Consider the following 16,357-nt stretch of genomic DNA (forward strand, 5'->3'; position numbering starts at 1 on the left):
TGCGAATAAAACAAAACGCCTGCTTCTGTGAGCTGCTTTTAAGTGCCGGGATTAATTCAATCAAAGATAACAATTGATCATTATCATGATTGTCACAGCTATAGCGGCAGGATTTTTTATTTATTTATTTATTTTTTTTGTCCTTTGCTATTTTTGTTGTTTACTAAAATTGCATAGAAGTTTAAACGAGAAAAGTAATCGGCATTGTCATTTGATGGTGCGAAATTCAAAGAGAAGAAAAGCAAACGGAACAATGTTGATCCATCTCACTATCATGATGACGATGATGATGATCCATCATCCATAAGATCTCTGAAGACTTTTGACTCCTCATCAAAGCCATGTGCCATGAAAGAGGTAGAAAATAGTCGGGAATCAGACGACATGAAACACAAAGTGGATCTCATTCCTCTGATGTTCCACTGAAGAACACCCAGAGTTATAAAAGGCATAATGACCACATTATAGGCTTCATAAAACTCTGTTTTTGTAGTCCTTCAGAGCTCATTAGAGAGTGATATCAAACTTAAAGCATACCCTTGAAGAACTTTGTCTCCAACACTATCATCCCCCCTCCCCCCCTCTTCATGTCTTTCTTCTCCAGACTTTGGACTGATTTGGTATTAGGAGCGTCTTCATCCGTTTTTCCTTTTTAGTTGCTGTTTTCTTTTTTTTCTCTAAATGGACACATTAATCTTGCATATTTTATGCAAAAATAACCTTTGGTGTTAATCCTTCATGCACATAAATCAGGGCGTTTTGGAAAGAGCCGATGCGATATATGAACAGCTTTTTTTCTTTCCTTCTCGTGATGGTTTACCTGACACTCTGGATAGATATGCCGGAGTGTGTAATGTTTTGTACCCAGAGATATGAGGTGCTTATGAGGTGGCGTGATGAGTCAATCTGTCATACGCACTGCATTTTCAGGAAAACTGATGGACACGCACAGACGGACTCTGTGGCTGGTTTACTTTATTGTCGGTGTTGGATCATACGAAGCTGATATTGTATACAAGATTCAACTATAGAGCATAAAATACAATAGCAATCCAATGAACAGGATTATGTGACCCAGGTTAGGTCAGGAACACTGGTGTTCATGCTGTTGTAGGAAAATAATAAATGACAGGTTGGTTTGGTGATGAAGCACAGTTACTGTTACCACCCCGAAGTTGAGTATTTTTCAATAACAACAAATCCTTTATTTTATTCCTTGTAAAGTACTGCTAATTTGCATAAGTCACGCATAAATCTTTCGTCTTTTACTAAAGATATCCGTGGAGAGGGAGAGAGATGAGTTTGACTTATTTTTGTGGTCTTTGCTATGGCAAAGCTGTAACTTTTTTGAAGGGCAGAGATCAAGGTCAAGGGAGAGAGGACGGAAGGAAGGAAGGAAGGAACTAAGGCAGGCAGGCAGGAAGGAAGGAAGGAAGGAAGAAAGGAAGAGAGGAAGGGAATGGAAGGAAGGAAGGAAGGAAGGAAGGAGGGGAAGGCAGAAAGGAAGGAAGGAAGGAAGGAAGGGCAAAAGAGAGGTAATGGAAGGAAGGAAGGAAGGAAGGAAGGAGGGGAGGGGAAGGAAGGAAGGAGTGGAGGGGAAGGAAGGAAGGAAGTAAGGAAGGAAGTGAGGGGAAGGAAGGAATGAAGGAAGTAAGGAGGGGAGGGGAGGGGAGGGGAGGAGGGAGGGGAAGGGAAGGGAAGGGGAAGGGAAGGGAAGGGAGGGGAGGGAGGGGAGGGGAGGGGAGGGGAGGGGAAGGAAGGAAGGAAGGAAGGAGGGGAGGGGAATCAAGGAAGGAAGGAGGGGAGGAAGGACAATAAATGGAAAGAAAGAAAGAAAGAAAGAAAGAAAGAAAGAAAGAAAGAAAGAAAGAAAGAAAGAAAGAAAGAAAGAAAGAAAGAAAGAAAGAAAGAAAGAATTGAATGACATTGAAATCACCATTTTCTGTTTTTGTATCATTTTATTTATTTTTATCATGTAGGCTCCTCATTCTGATCCATCGACAAAACCTTCAGTCATTCAATCTATTTTCTTTTCTTTTTTTCTTTTTCTATTGTGTAAAATACAGGAAGTTGACTGAAAACACTCAAAAAATTTAAGAGATTGTGTTTTTGATATCAGAGAAAAAAAACAACATTTTTTCTGAGTTTTATATCCCTGTGAAGCTGCTTTGTGTTAAATGTCCGTTGTTAAATGTTGGTTGTTAAATGTTCTATACAAGTAAAAATTCAATTAAAAATGGCATTGAGTTTGAGGCTGTTTACTTCAAATATTAGTCGTCATACGAAGCCAGCTTACTGTATTCAACATTATCAGAGAAACAGTGGCTGAATGTAGGCATTGAGAACACACGGACCCTAGCGAGTGAGAAAAGCAGCTTCTGTTTACACAGGAAGAAGAAAAAACACAACGTCCTGGTGAAAAATGTCCTTCTGAAGTCTCTCTGTCATCACACAAAACACAAGACAGTGGATAATGCCATGGTGGATTTTTCCATTACTGAGGTATCTCGCAGACAGCTCGGATGTAGTGAAGATTAATGCTGGTGACCAAAAATAAATATATAAGCGGGAAAAAAAAAGCCTTCTGTGAGTTAGTCAGAAGGTCGGCGGTGTCTGAGACCTTCGAGAGCAATCCTCTTCAACACAAAATGTTTGGAGGTGGCAGAAGGACCAGTCAGATGATTCTCCTGTGTAAGCAGTACTGGCCTGAGAGAGAGAGGCTGAAAAATCTCACGCCTGCTGATGCCAGGCTTTCTGTCTTAAAGAATCTTAGCTGAGGAAAGTCTGAGAAATGCTTCGAAATACAGTGGAGACACGACATTTCTGTTATTTATGTTTTAATATTTCACATCAGGAGCGTGGAGTACAGCAGTGTGACTAGAAATAATACAGTCTGGAACAAAGATCCACCATTTCTATTCAATTCTGTTTTATTTGTATAGTGACAGTTCCACAAAGCAGCATTACAGAAATATATGAGGAAGGAAGGAAGGAAGGAAGGAAGGAAGTACTCTGTGCATGAAGGAAGGAAGGAAGGAAGGAAGGAAGTACTCTGTGCATGAAGGAAGGAAGGAAGGAAGGAAGGAAGGAAGGAAGGAAGGAAGGACTGAAGTACTCTGTGCATGAAGGAAGGAAGGAAGGAAGGAAGTACTCTGTGCATGAAGGAAGGAAGTACTCTGTGCATGAAGGAAGGAAGGAAAAAAAGAAGGAAGGAAGTGCTCTGTGCATGAAGGAAGGAAGGAAGGAAGGAAGGAAGGAAGGAAGGAAGGAAGGAAGTGCTCTGTGCATGAAGGAAGGAAGGAAGGAAGGAAGTACTCTGTGCATGAAGGAAGGAAGTACTCTGTGCATGAAGGAAGGAAGTACTCTGTGCATGAAGGAAGGAAGGAAAAAAGGAAGGAAAGAAGGAAGGAAGTGCTCTGTGCATGAAGGAAGGAAGGAAGGAAGGAAGGAAGGAAGGAAGGAAGGAAAAAAGAAAGAAAGAAACTGATCCATCGACAAAAACTTCAGTCATTCAGTCTATTTTCTTTTCTTTTTTCTTTTCTCTTTTTTTAAATCAGGGATCTCCTGAGGAAACTCATCTAGTCTTTCTTTCTCTTGTTCTAACTTTGTTCCGTCTGTTAATCTGAAGTTTACACTCCTTCATGCTCTGGGTAGTCAAAGAGCAGACAAACACGCAGCTCTTAATCAGGGGAACGCTGGACAGACAGAGGATTCATTAACAAAGGCTCAACAAGGGTCTGATTAGCCTAGCGGAGCTCCCAGAGGAGCGCGGGGAAGGAGCAAGCTTAATCCCTGAGCCACAGACAGACTGAGGCTGCGCGAAACCTGCTAGCAATCAGCCTGAGGAGAACCGCATTGAGGGTTCTGTTTCAGCTCTTAGAACATGGCATGTATTCACAATACGGTTTCTACAGCAAAGCTGGCAAATAATTAGGATTTCTTTTTTCTTTCTTTCTTTCTCCTGTATATTGTACTTCTTTCCTTCTTTCCTTCCTTCCTGTATATTGTCCTGCCTTCCTTCCTTCCTTCCTTCCTTCCATGAATCATTCAAATAGTGTTCTTTCTTTCTTCTTTCTTTCTTTCTTTCTTTCTTTCTTTCTTTCTTTCTTTCTTTCTTTCTTTCTTTCTTTCTTTCTTTCTTTCTTTCTTTCTTTTTCTTCCTGTAATTTGTCCTTCCTTCCTTCCTTCCTTCCTTCCTTTCTTCCTTCCTTCCTTGCATCATTCAAATAGTGTTCTTTCTTTCTTTCTTTCTTTCTTTCTTTCTTTCTTTCTTTCTTTCTTTCTTTCTTTCTTTCTTTTTCCTGTATTTTGTCATTCCTTCCTTCCTTTCTTCCTTCCTTGCTTCATTCCTTCCTTCCAATACAATGTTTCTTCCTTCTATTACATTTGTCTTTCTTTCTTTCTTTCTTTCTTTCTTTCTTTCTTTCTTTCTTTCTTTCTTTCTTTCTTTCTTTCAAATCATATAAATGTTCACTAGTGTCTATACTCCATTCTATTAATACTTCTGATGTCAATATATCTAGATAGATATGCTTTAGAGCCTAGAAAACAAAACTGTGCCTAGTTTTTCAGGTGAAAAGTAAACGTGTGAGAAAGCGAGTGAGAAAGAGATCAGAAGGCAGACAGCGACCGCACCAGGGTGCAGCCTATTAACGAACATCTTCTCTTTTTCACATCATTAGACAAGCTTTAATCTTTTCTCCGGTGCAGTAACAGTGCTAAGCTGGAGAACATACATACCTCTGTGACACTTCTCTGTGAGGGTGTTTCCTTTTTACAGAAGGAAAATCTCTAGAGAGTCATCACAGAAGGAAGGAAGAAAAGAAAGAAGGAAGAAAGAAAAGACGTAAGGAATGACAGAGGGAAGAAATGACAGTATGCTGGAAGGAAGGAAGGAAGGAAGGATAAAAGAATGGAAGGAAGAAAGGAAGGAAGGATAAAAGAATGGAAGGAAGGAAGGAAGGAAGGAAGGAAGGAAGGAAGGAAGGAAGGATAAAAGAATGGAAGGAAGGAAGGAAGGAAGGAAGGAAGGAAGGAATGAAGAAAGACAGAAAGGAAGACAGGAAGGAAGGAAGGAAGGAAGACAGGAAGGAAGGAAGGACAGTAAGTAGACACAAGTAATAATGTCTATAATGTATAAAAAGTCATGTTATAGAGAATATCGTCATATTTTATTCATAAGTTCACATCACCTTTGAGTGACTAAAGTGGTGTTCTGACACTTTCTGGGTTGCTTTAAGTTCAAACATCATGACATCTGACTATGAATGAGTGACACAGTGGTGATGACTATAACCTGCCAAGTGAGGACTTCTAAATAGACACTTTGTAAAAATATGCTAACGAGGAAGGAGGGACCCTTCATGATAACTGAGGCATGTAATAATGTCTATAATGTCTAAAATATTGACTGCCATTACTCAAAGGTCTCAAGAAATCCAAGTACCAAGATTTCTTAGATGAAGTCCTAACCATAAGGCTTTTCAAGCATAAAATAGGAGATTGCATGACTTCCTGCACCCAGGGAAGTGAAGAAAGAAGCTAGTGTAGGAAACTGGTACAGCTGCTGATGTCTGCTCAGTAGACAGTAGCTCAGTAGCTCAGTAGAGCTTCAGCTCACATGGAACTCTTTTGCAGGTAATTTAGACTTTGCTGTGCCTCTCAGGTGAGGAGTTCATGTCAAAGAGGAGAAACATTTGTGACCCTGAGATACGTGCTGACGAGGCAGGATGAAGCCAAACTACTGAATGTTCACAGGCTGTCAGTTACTACTAGAAGCAGAAAGTCACTCCAATCGCTCTAGAGGAAGAAGATCAGAGAACATATGAAGTACTCCCATCAGTGTCTTCTTGTAGCAAAGCATATTTTTGTTTAAATCAAAAAGAAAAGCAATAACAGAGACAATTACAGTGTAACCTCTGCATATGGATTTCATTCGTTCTGGAGGCGAGTTCTTAAGGCAAAAATGTGTATTGTGGAACAAATTTTCTCATAAGAAATAATGTAAATGCAGATAATCTGTTCCAGGCTCCCAAAAATATGACCAATACGAAGCGTATGTAAACTGTATGGCTGCTTACAAAGAAATGACCCAAGCCAAGCATTCCATGTCAAGGCTCCTCACAGGAAGTCGTGCCACCAAGCTTGGGCTAAAAATAGAACAGATCGCCCCCGCCACCAATCTGTTAACAGATCGCCCCCGCCACCAATCTGTTAACAAAAAAACACCCGAAAAATCACCTAGCTTTTAAACGCATGCCGAAGGCAGTGTTGGTATCGTGGGTTAACTCTTTCGAAACTGCTTTCACTGACTGGAAAAGAAATCGTAAAAGCTCGCTTTATTTGGCTTTCCACTGACCCCAACAAGTTTTAAGCGGGTCCCAGATGTACATGCAACATTGCCGGCGTTCTGTTCGGTTCATTCAAATGCTGAAAATGCTTCGTATTTTTGCAAATTTCTTGCAAAATTTTAATTCTTAAGGCGAAAATTCATAAGAAAGGGCATTCGTATGCCGAGGTTCCCCTAACCCCTAACCCCTAACCCTTGCTGTAATTAAAATATTATGTAGTTCAATACTTTCTACTATTTATGTACATGATGCATGTTTTACATAATATACCTAAAATACATGTATTCACTCTGGCCATTAGGTCATGTTTAATCATAAAAATTAATTAGAACTATTTTGTTTTTATGAAATGTTGGTTTATGATATCCATCCTTCCTTCCTTCCTTCCTTCCTTCCTTCCTTCCTTCCTTCCTTCCTTCCTTCTTTCTTTCCTTCCTTTCTTGCATCATTCAAATACAGTGTTCTTTCTTTCTTTCTTTCTTTCTTTCTTTCTTTCTTTCTTTCTTTCTTTCTTTCTTTCTTTCTTTCTTTCTTTCTTTCGAATCAAATCATATGAATGTTCACTAGTGTATATAATATACCTAAAATACATGTATTCACTCTGGATATTAGGTCATGTTTAATCATAAAAATTAAATAGAACTATTGAGTTTTTATGAATTGTTGGTTTATGATATCCGTCACAACCCTCTGAATAACTGAGGGATATTTTCTCTGTCACTAAATCAAAGTAAATTTAGTTTGGTTTGTTTGTTTGACACGTCATCATCATCATTGTACAGCTCTGAGATATTAAGCTACAACTGCCATGAAGCTGTACCATGAAATGGTCTGGAAAGAGTCTGGCAAGAGTCCTAACACGGCGTCATGTCATCAAATATCAAAATCGTCGACTTTATATCAAAAGTGACAAAAGTGAAAACCCTGCTGAAAAACATCCAAACAACCAAACAATGAACCTCTTGGCTTTCTTCCTGTAAATGTTGTTGTAAGCAGTCAGTTTATCAATCATGGAGGAAAAAACTGTGATTTTTTTCCCCAGACAACTTGATGAGCTTTCTGCATAGACACACTGTAGAAAAATAAGGAAACAACATTTGTAGAAAGGCTTATGTAGGTTTTCAGGAAGGGCTTGTGCAGGTGTCATGTAGCTCTTTCAACACTATTCTTAAGGGAGCTTTCACACTGGCAGTTTAGTCTGAAACAGTTCACATGAATAATTAGTAATGTGAAAGCTGTCACGTGGAGCAGGAAGCACAGTGAAATCTATAGGCGATTACCTGTAGGAGGTAGTGTGGGTTCGGTTGCGGTGGAATTGTTCCACGTTTCCCGTGAACGCAGCTCGGTACTCGGGTCTGCATTTGGTCAGGAAGTAAAGTGACCTGAGCGTGTGTTTCAGTCAGTGATGACATCATCAGTTTCCACAACACACGTGTAAAATGAGTGACACTGAAGTGTGCTGAGATTCCCGTGAACGCAGGTCTGCACTTGATCGAAATAAAAAAGCGTGTGTTTTATCCAGTGTTTCCACAACACACGTGTAGCATGAGATCCAGAAGAGAGAGGTGAGATGCCTCACTTTGCATAATAGCGCCAACAAATATGGTGAGTCCATATGGCTGTGTTCTCCACGCAGGTTTGTGATGATGTTAGATGAATGCAGAAGAACTCGGGTTCAGGTGAGTCCTGAAACCAGGCCGGCGCTCAGATTCGGATGACTGATGTGTCATTAAACCATAATTACAACTTCTATCAGACTCTAATAATAATAATAATAATAATAATAATAATAATAAGCTTCAGGATAACAAGTAATCATCTACACATTTCTGTTTCTTCAAATGCTTCGGTTTGCTTCAGTCCTCTGTTAGGAGAGCTAAAGGGTAAAAAAAAAAAAAGTTTGAAGTTATTATATATGCTTAAGAAATAACAAGGAAAAAGAAAGAAAAAAAAACTGCACACTCACTGTGCTTTAAGTAGCAATACTGCAAAACTCAATTTTACAATAATCCACAGTACCTGGGGTGACGTGATAGACACGGTCCTCTAATCCGCTTTACTATTCTTGAGAATTAAAACCAATTTAACAAATAAAGTGCAAATACAAGGCAACCTAAAAGACACTTCGGATATAAAAATAAATAAATAAAAAATCGAAGTTGTTGACTTTTGTAACCGTTGCAGCTAAACGCCTGTTAACGTCATCTTATTAGTGAGAGCGTCGTTCAGACATGTGTGTAAGTTAATCTCTGTGTTTAATTACTCCCCGGTGACCGAGTCTCAGAGGGTTGGGGACTCGGGAAAACGGCGCCTCAGCTGTACGTTATGTCAGGTCCTGGCATGCTGCGAGCACTTAAACCTCGTCTCATTCCCCTACGGAGATCCACGTCGAGAAGGCTTTGATTGAAGTCTTAAAGTGGTCGGAGGAATAAATAAGCCCGACATTGTGACATTATTCTTAAGTCTTGACAGCTTAAGCAAACACTTGGGCAGGCGTGATTAATTAAAACGTGCAGCACTTGGCGTCAGGGGATTAATTTTCAGAATTTAGCAGTGTGAAGCCGTTACTGCCGTGTCATGTCTCTTCTGTCTTCTCCACTTTAAAGAGAAGTTTTGTGTCAAATCAAAGCGAATTACTTCAAGAAGATGGTCATCTTAAACTTGACCAGATCATGGCCTCACTACTCAGCAGGGGGGATTTAGATTCAAATTAAGGTTACTGGAATCTTTTGGGGGTAAAATGTACAAATATTTGATCTGCAAGCTTTAAAGATGAACGTGAGGTCATTCAGTCTGCACTAAGCTCTTTATCCTGGTCTGGGTTTTTTGATGGATCCAGAGTCTGTCCTAGGAAAACTGGGAATTTCGCCTTGGATAAAGCATCAGTTCATGTGAGCTTACATTCACACGCTCATTTAACCGAACCAGTCCATCTACTCTCATGTTTTTACTACTAGGCCATCATGACCATCTAAAAATTTGGATTTATAGAATCCAAAAAGAATCCTGTTTATTACTCATTGGTGATATATGTAATTATATATGATTAAATATATGCTACAATAAACTTAGGCGAGCTTATAACCATTTTAAAAACACATTGTATTGTATTGCATGAATACAGATATGATTCTTTGACTTGTTTAAATAGCTAAATAAGATGCATCAGTAAATAAATGGCATTTTATTTATGTATTCATTCATTCATTTATTCATTTATTTATTTATTTTTATTTTTTTTATTTATTATATTTTTTATTTTAATTATTCTTTTATTTTTCATTTTAAAAATTCATTTTATTCCATTTATTTAATTTTATTTTACTTTTAAATTCCATTTTAATTTTTGACTTTATTTTAATAACATTTAAAAAAAAACATTTCATTATTTCACTGCATGTTGTATGATTGTGTAAAATTTGAATTTGGAAAAATTTTGAATATATATAGAAAAGTCATTCTCTCATAATTAGGGACGTTCCCTCATCCTTAGTTTAACATTCCCGTATCAGTAAGAGTTTTAATGAATACCTGCTCCATACTGATTCAGTCCTGCTGAAGCTGAAACAATGCTGTCCTTATTTACGTGTTGTTAAGATGTAAATATCATGAAAAGCTCTAAGAGCAGGATAGAAGTGAAAATGTCTTTACTGTAATGACCACTGTATATAATTGTATGTTATATCACTGACCCAATCAACACAGAACCGATGATGAAAACTGACCCAAGATATATCACACGTGCTGAAGGTAAAACGGCTTCAATCTGGACATCTGATTAAACTGCTTCGTGTCAGTAAATATTTTATCTTAATTACTTTGTACAGGTTTTATATCTGATCATCCCTGCTGTTGTGCACGAGAGTAAAAAATGTTTAATCGAGAGATACACTGATACACACCTCTAACTCACACACCACTACTGTATGGTTCTGCTCATCATTAGAAAATCACCAGTTGTGTTTTATCTTTATATATTTGGCTCTAAAGTATAACAAAAACCCAAATAGTGATTTTAGGTTGAATTGATCATTTTTATTAACTTATTTGATTTTCAGAAAAACAGTACCTGTGTACTTCATAGAATTTTATATAAAATCCTACATTTTACTGCATTATTCAACAATTAACTTTTCCTTCTGTGATGTTTTAGGATAATTCCTATTTATTAGCTTTTAAATGTATTTATTTATTTATTTATTTATTTATTTATTTATTTAATTTTTTTTTTTTTAATTTTATTAATTAATTTATTTTTTACATTGATGCTGTAATAAATGAAAAAAATAAATTCAGGGATCTAAATAGAACAAAATAGACGTGTTCAAACTAATACATCTATTTATTAGATTATTTTTGACCAAACATAAAATTATTATTTTATTTTTATTTCTAGATATTTATACTTAGTTCAACAGGACGACCGGAACAGAATTTATCACCAACATTTTAAGACCATTTTAACCTTGGAATAAGTAATAATAAATCTGTAACACTTAAAAATAACAGTACATGACTAATACTGTACTAATCCCTGAATTAATACTTACTTAAATATGAACTAATGAAGAGTTAATTAGGGCGTATACTAATCAAGAGCTAATCTTAACTACCACATGAGTTTCTGAGTGGATAGCAACCACTATAAGTCCATGTTTATTAGATAAACTAAATCTACCATGCTCTGTCTAAGACTAGAAAACCGGATAATTAATCTTATAGAACTTATAGATAATAACGTTTGTTAAATGAATAAACGTTACTGTATTAATATGACTCTTATAGGTGAGGGAGCAGAGCCCTGGGTCCTAGTGCCCCACCCACATCTATTTCTCTTTAAATCTCAGTTTAGGTTGAGAGTAAATGATTAGTGTTTATGAGTTTATTACTGCATCTTTCTATGTTCAGTAAAGAGGATCAGTGTAAACTATAAAAGAAAACCATAAGTGCCATCCAGTGATGTTTGTGTATGCAGCTGCATATGGCAAGTGACATCAACAATATGAAATGATGCACTCGTTATTCATATTATTTCTTACAGAGTATGTTTGATTTTGTTTACTCCTACATGTTAATTTATACATTAACATATACTAAGATGCACTTAAGGTGGATGTTATTGAGGCATGAATTAAAGAAATTAAAGTTAGCCCTTCATTAGTTCCTGATTAGTACACGCTTTAATGAAACCATCATTAGCTTATATTTAAGTGAGTATTAATTCGGGGATTAGTGCAGGATTAGTCATGTACTGTTACTGTAAAGTCGTACATTTGCTATACAGTAATCTAATAAGGTATAATAAAATGTTACATAAGAGTTTGTTTATTGGAGTTATATTAATAGATAATACAGTATATGTGGGTTTTCTTGTTATTGCTGCTGTTTTGTTTGTTTTTTTGTGCAGGGTATCAATACTTCTGTGTAACACATGAAATAAATGCCTACATTTGAATGAATCCACCAGATGAATGTCCACATGTTCAGATGTCCCGCATTTTTGAAGGTAACTTTACCTCTCAGGAAAGACGAATGTGATTTTAGCTTCATAATTTTGATAATAATTCTTCCAAGAGGATTGTATAAATCATTTTGGCAGGATAGTAATACGGCCACTGCATCAAGTTGGAAAGTGCATATCCAAGCACAATTGCAGCCATGCTCTCTCTCTCTCTCTCTCTCGCTCTCTCTGTATATATATATATATATATATATATATATCTTCAGGATGTCCTGTACATCTAATGTGGTTCCTGACGTACATATTCAACTCACTTTAAAATCAAGTTTTGCATAACGAGCTCAATATTTTTTATATTCTATCTATCTATCTATCTATCTATCTATCTATCTATCTATCTATCTATCTATCTATCTATCTATCTATCTATCTACACTGATCAGGCAAAACATTATGACCACTGACAGGTGAAGTGAATAAGACTGATGATCTCCTCATCATGGCACCTGTTAGTGGGTGGGATATATTAGGCAGCAAGTCAACATTTCGTCCTCAGAGTTGATGTGTTAGAAGCAGGAAAAATGGACAAGTGTAAAGATTTGAGTGAGTTTGACGAAGGGCCAAATTGTGATGGCTAGACCACTGGATCAGAGCATCTCCAAAACTGCAGCTCTTGTGGGGTGTTCCCGGTCTGCAGTGGTCAGTATCTATCAAAAGTGGTCCAAGGAAGGAACAGTGGTGAACTGGCGACAGGGTCATGGGCGGCCAAGGCTCATTGATGCACGTGGGGAGTGAAGGCTGGCCCGTGTGATCCGATCCAACAGACGAGCTACTGTTGCTCAAATTGCTGAAGAAGTTAATGCTGGTTCTGATAGAAAGGTGTCAGAATACACAGTGCATGACGGGTCAAGGCTGTTTTGGCAGCAAAAGGGGGACCATCACGATATTAGGCAAGTGGTCATAATGTTATGCCCGGTCAGTGTATCAATCCTTTTGTTATATTCCAAAAAGGAAGAGACTTGTTGGGTAAATAAATGCACAGTTCGAAAAAAAGGACTGCACTTACATTTGTGTGCGAGAATGAAAAAGAGGCTTAGAGAGAGTAAAACCTGAAGTCTGACTGAGCCGCCTATCTCATACACAATATTTATGGACTTCTTGCAAGATAGCAGCAGGAAAACAGGCAGGCGATATACAGCCACCTCCAGGGTCCTGTAGAGTGCGGCGTGATTTGTGCGAACCACTCACAGTATCTCATGACATCCCGATTATAACATTCATCTGGATTATTATAGACACTTAAAGTGTAAACAGATGATTTATACGGCTACGTTCATTCCACAGTACCGATTCTGATTGGTCACAATGTACACATGCATTTTCTATAACTGCAGCTCTGACAGTAGTCTGGGTTACAAAAAAATAACACAGGTTTATATTAAAGCACTTATGTGAATATGTCATTGTTTCTATAGCAACAACTTTCACAGACGTTCTTATGGCAGTCAGTCCAAATAAACAGAAAAAATCACCAGCCCACCTTTGTATACTGTGATCTATTATATACCACATATTGCTCTTTTTTTCTTTATATTATACCACATTATAGTAGAAAGATTTTCATAAAATAAACCTCTTTTTGCTCTAGATTTAACTCCAGTGTAGTTTTTTTTGTATGTTTGAAAGAACTACTGAAATACTGATATAATAAACATGTTGATATATATATATATATATATATGTCCTGAAGATTTTCATATATATATATGAAAATCTTCAGGACATCCTACATCTAATGTGGTTCCTCTATCTATCTATCTATCTATCTATCTATCTATCTATCTATCTATCTATCTATCTATCTATCTATCTATCTATCTATCTATCTACAATATTATAAGTCTCCCAATAATCTTCACTTAGAAACATTAAAAAATGTAAAACCCTTAAAAATCCTTTGCTTAATAAAATCAGGCAGTTTTCAGTGAACTCTACTAGTGAACTGTTATAATGTGTTATAAACTCTACTTATAAACCTGTATTATGTAAACCATATCTAAACACATTATAATCATTTCCATAATCTGTAATGTCATTAATCAGTTATTATAACAATGTGTATAATGCCATAAGAATGCACTACAACACTTCCTATCAAGCTCATTTCTATAAATAAATTATACCCATGTGTGAACATATCAGAGGTTATAATCCGTTTATACATATTGCTATAATTATTTATAAAAATGCATTACATTTTATAGCTCACTTTAACCTGCATTATGACATGTTAACATGACAGTGCTCATAATCAGCGACGTGCATTAGGAGACAACATAACAGTGATACAATGTGTTATAAGCAGTAACGCATTCGTTTAACAATTTTTAAATGCATATAGACGATGCTACAACCTGTAATGCCCTTTCATAAATAATTATGACTGTGTAATATGCATAGAATGCCCGAGGAATGTATTTATGAATGTATTTGTAAGTCATTATACTGTGCATATGACCTTCATAGTTGTGCACAACCAATGTTGTGCACAGACAGACAGACAGACAGACAGAAAGAAAGAAAGACAGACAGACAGACAGATAGATAGATAGATAGATAGATAGATAGATAGATAGATAGATAGATAGATAGATAGATAGATAGATAGATAGATAGATAGACTGTCTGTCTGTCTGTCTCTCTGTTTATCTAGATCTATCTATCTATCTATCTATCTATCTATCTATCTATCTATCTATCTATCTATCTATCTATCTATCTGTGTACGATTATGTATGTGACTAATAAAATAGTCAGATAGATAGATAGATAGATAGATAGATAGATAGATAGATAGATAGATAGATAGATAGATAGATAGATAGATAGATAGACAAGCATATCTTTTTAGCTCCAGACTGCATGCACTATCACAGACAGACACATTTCCAGCCACAAGCTCCATAGATCAGGTTGTGGTTTTTCCTCTGCAGGATATTTGCCCTTCTATTAGTCTGCTTTTTCACAGGAGCGTCAGTTTGACCCTGACACTATCGCTACATCAACACGACAGACCTTTTCGGCCTGCTGTGAGCTTTGATATTATATTTATCTGACATCTCTTCCACTCAGAAGAAGCCTGTGTTTTGTAACAGAGGAGCAGGAGCAAGGTCTCTCTCTCTTCTTTAGACCTCATGTGTTTAATTTGACCAGGGTGAGCTGCTGTTAGCAGATCCAGCTTCACACAGCGACAGGCTCCCATGCTCTTTTCCTGCAGGATGAAAGCTGAAGGTCCTGAATCGGGACAAGCCTAGCTGGCTTAACCTGAAGGATTTAAATTCTTCTTTTATTTTGTACTCTTTTTTGTTCCTTAATCTCACTCTGTTTTGTCTTTCTGTTAAAAGGCATGGTGTTTTTCTTCTCCTGAATTTAAATCCACAGCAGAATGTTGGAGACATTAGAACTAGTAGCACATTCCCATGGCCTTTATTTGACACTACTGAAATGCAGACATTCAGACATTTAAGCTAAACTGAAAGCATGCAAACTCAGGAAATGAGTGGAATGATGAGCATCATATACTAAAATCGACATAAAAACACCAGCACAGCGTGAGTATCTATAAATACTGTGCATTACTTTCTTTTCAGCCCTATTTTCAAAATGAAGAGTTTGCTAAAGAATATTCATTCATTCAACAACCACTGATTAGCCTAATAGCATCACTGGGGGATAAACCCAGAGTTAATACAGGTTACTATATACCCAGGCTACATATAGTCCTGGCGATAGAGTACTGGGAAGACTGAAGCTATAGAGACGAGACGTCTCCTCCTTGTTTTGTCACCGATCAGCGGTTTGCAGCTCAGGTTTTGTTTAAACAATCATAGCATTTAGCACAGCATACTCTAACCAATCCCAAAGTGGCTCTTGTCTGGTGAGAGAGAGAGAGAGACTAAGAAAGGAAGAGAGGGCATGTGTGGAAGTAACAGAGAGAGACAGACAAATAGAGTAAGATGGAAAGGGATAGAGAAAGACAGAGAAATACAGAATATAGAGTCTCTGGAGAGAGAGAGAGAGAGAGAGAGAGAGAGAGAGAGAGAGCAGTGAGATCATGAGACCAGTCTACCCAGAATGGAGAGAGAGACTAAGAAATGGACAGAGAGGGTGTGTGAGGAAGTAATGAAAAGAGACAGACAAAGCAAGTAAGATGGAGGAAGTCACATATGGACAGAGAAATACAGAATATAGAGTCTGAGGAGAGAGAGAGAGAGAGAGAGAGAGAGAGACTGGGCAGAGAGGATGTGTGAGGAAGTAACAGAGAGAGACAGACAAACAGAGTAAAATAGAGAGAGAGATATCTACAAACAGAGAAATACGGAGTCTGAGAAAGAGAGAGAGAGAGAGAGAGAGAGAGACTATGAAAGAATGGGCAGAGAGGATGTGTGAGGAAGGAACAGAGAGAGACACACAAATAGAGTAAGATAGAGAGAGATGGAGAAAGATATATATAAACAGAGAAACACAGAGTCTGAGAGAGAGAGAG

The 16,357-nt window shown here is 37.3% G+C and overlaps 1 pseudogene; it reads left to right on the forward strand.

Moving 5' to 3' along the window:
* The first annotated feature begins 1,204 nt into the window (after positions 1 to 1,204).
* LOC131361793 (U5 spliceosomal RNA) lies at positions 1,205 to 1,337 on the forward strand (annotated as a pseudogene).
* The last annotated feature ends 15,020 nt before the right edge of the window (positions 1,338 to 16,357 follow it).

The sequence above is a fragment of the Hemibagrus wyckioides genome, linkage group LG01 (assembly GCF_019097595.1).
Source record: "Hemibagrus wyckioides isolate EC202008001 linkage group LG01, SWU_Hwy_1.0, whole genome shotgun sequence".
Lineage (NCBI taxonomy): Eukaryota > Metazoa > Chordata > Actinopteri > Siluriformes > Bagridae > Hemibagrus > Hemibagrus wyckioides.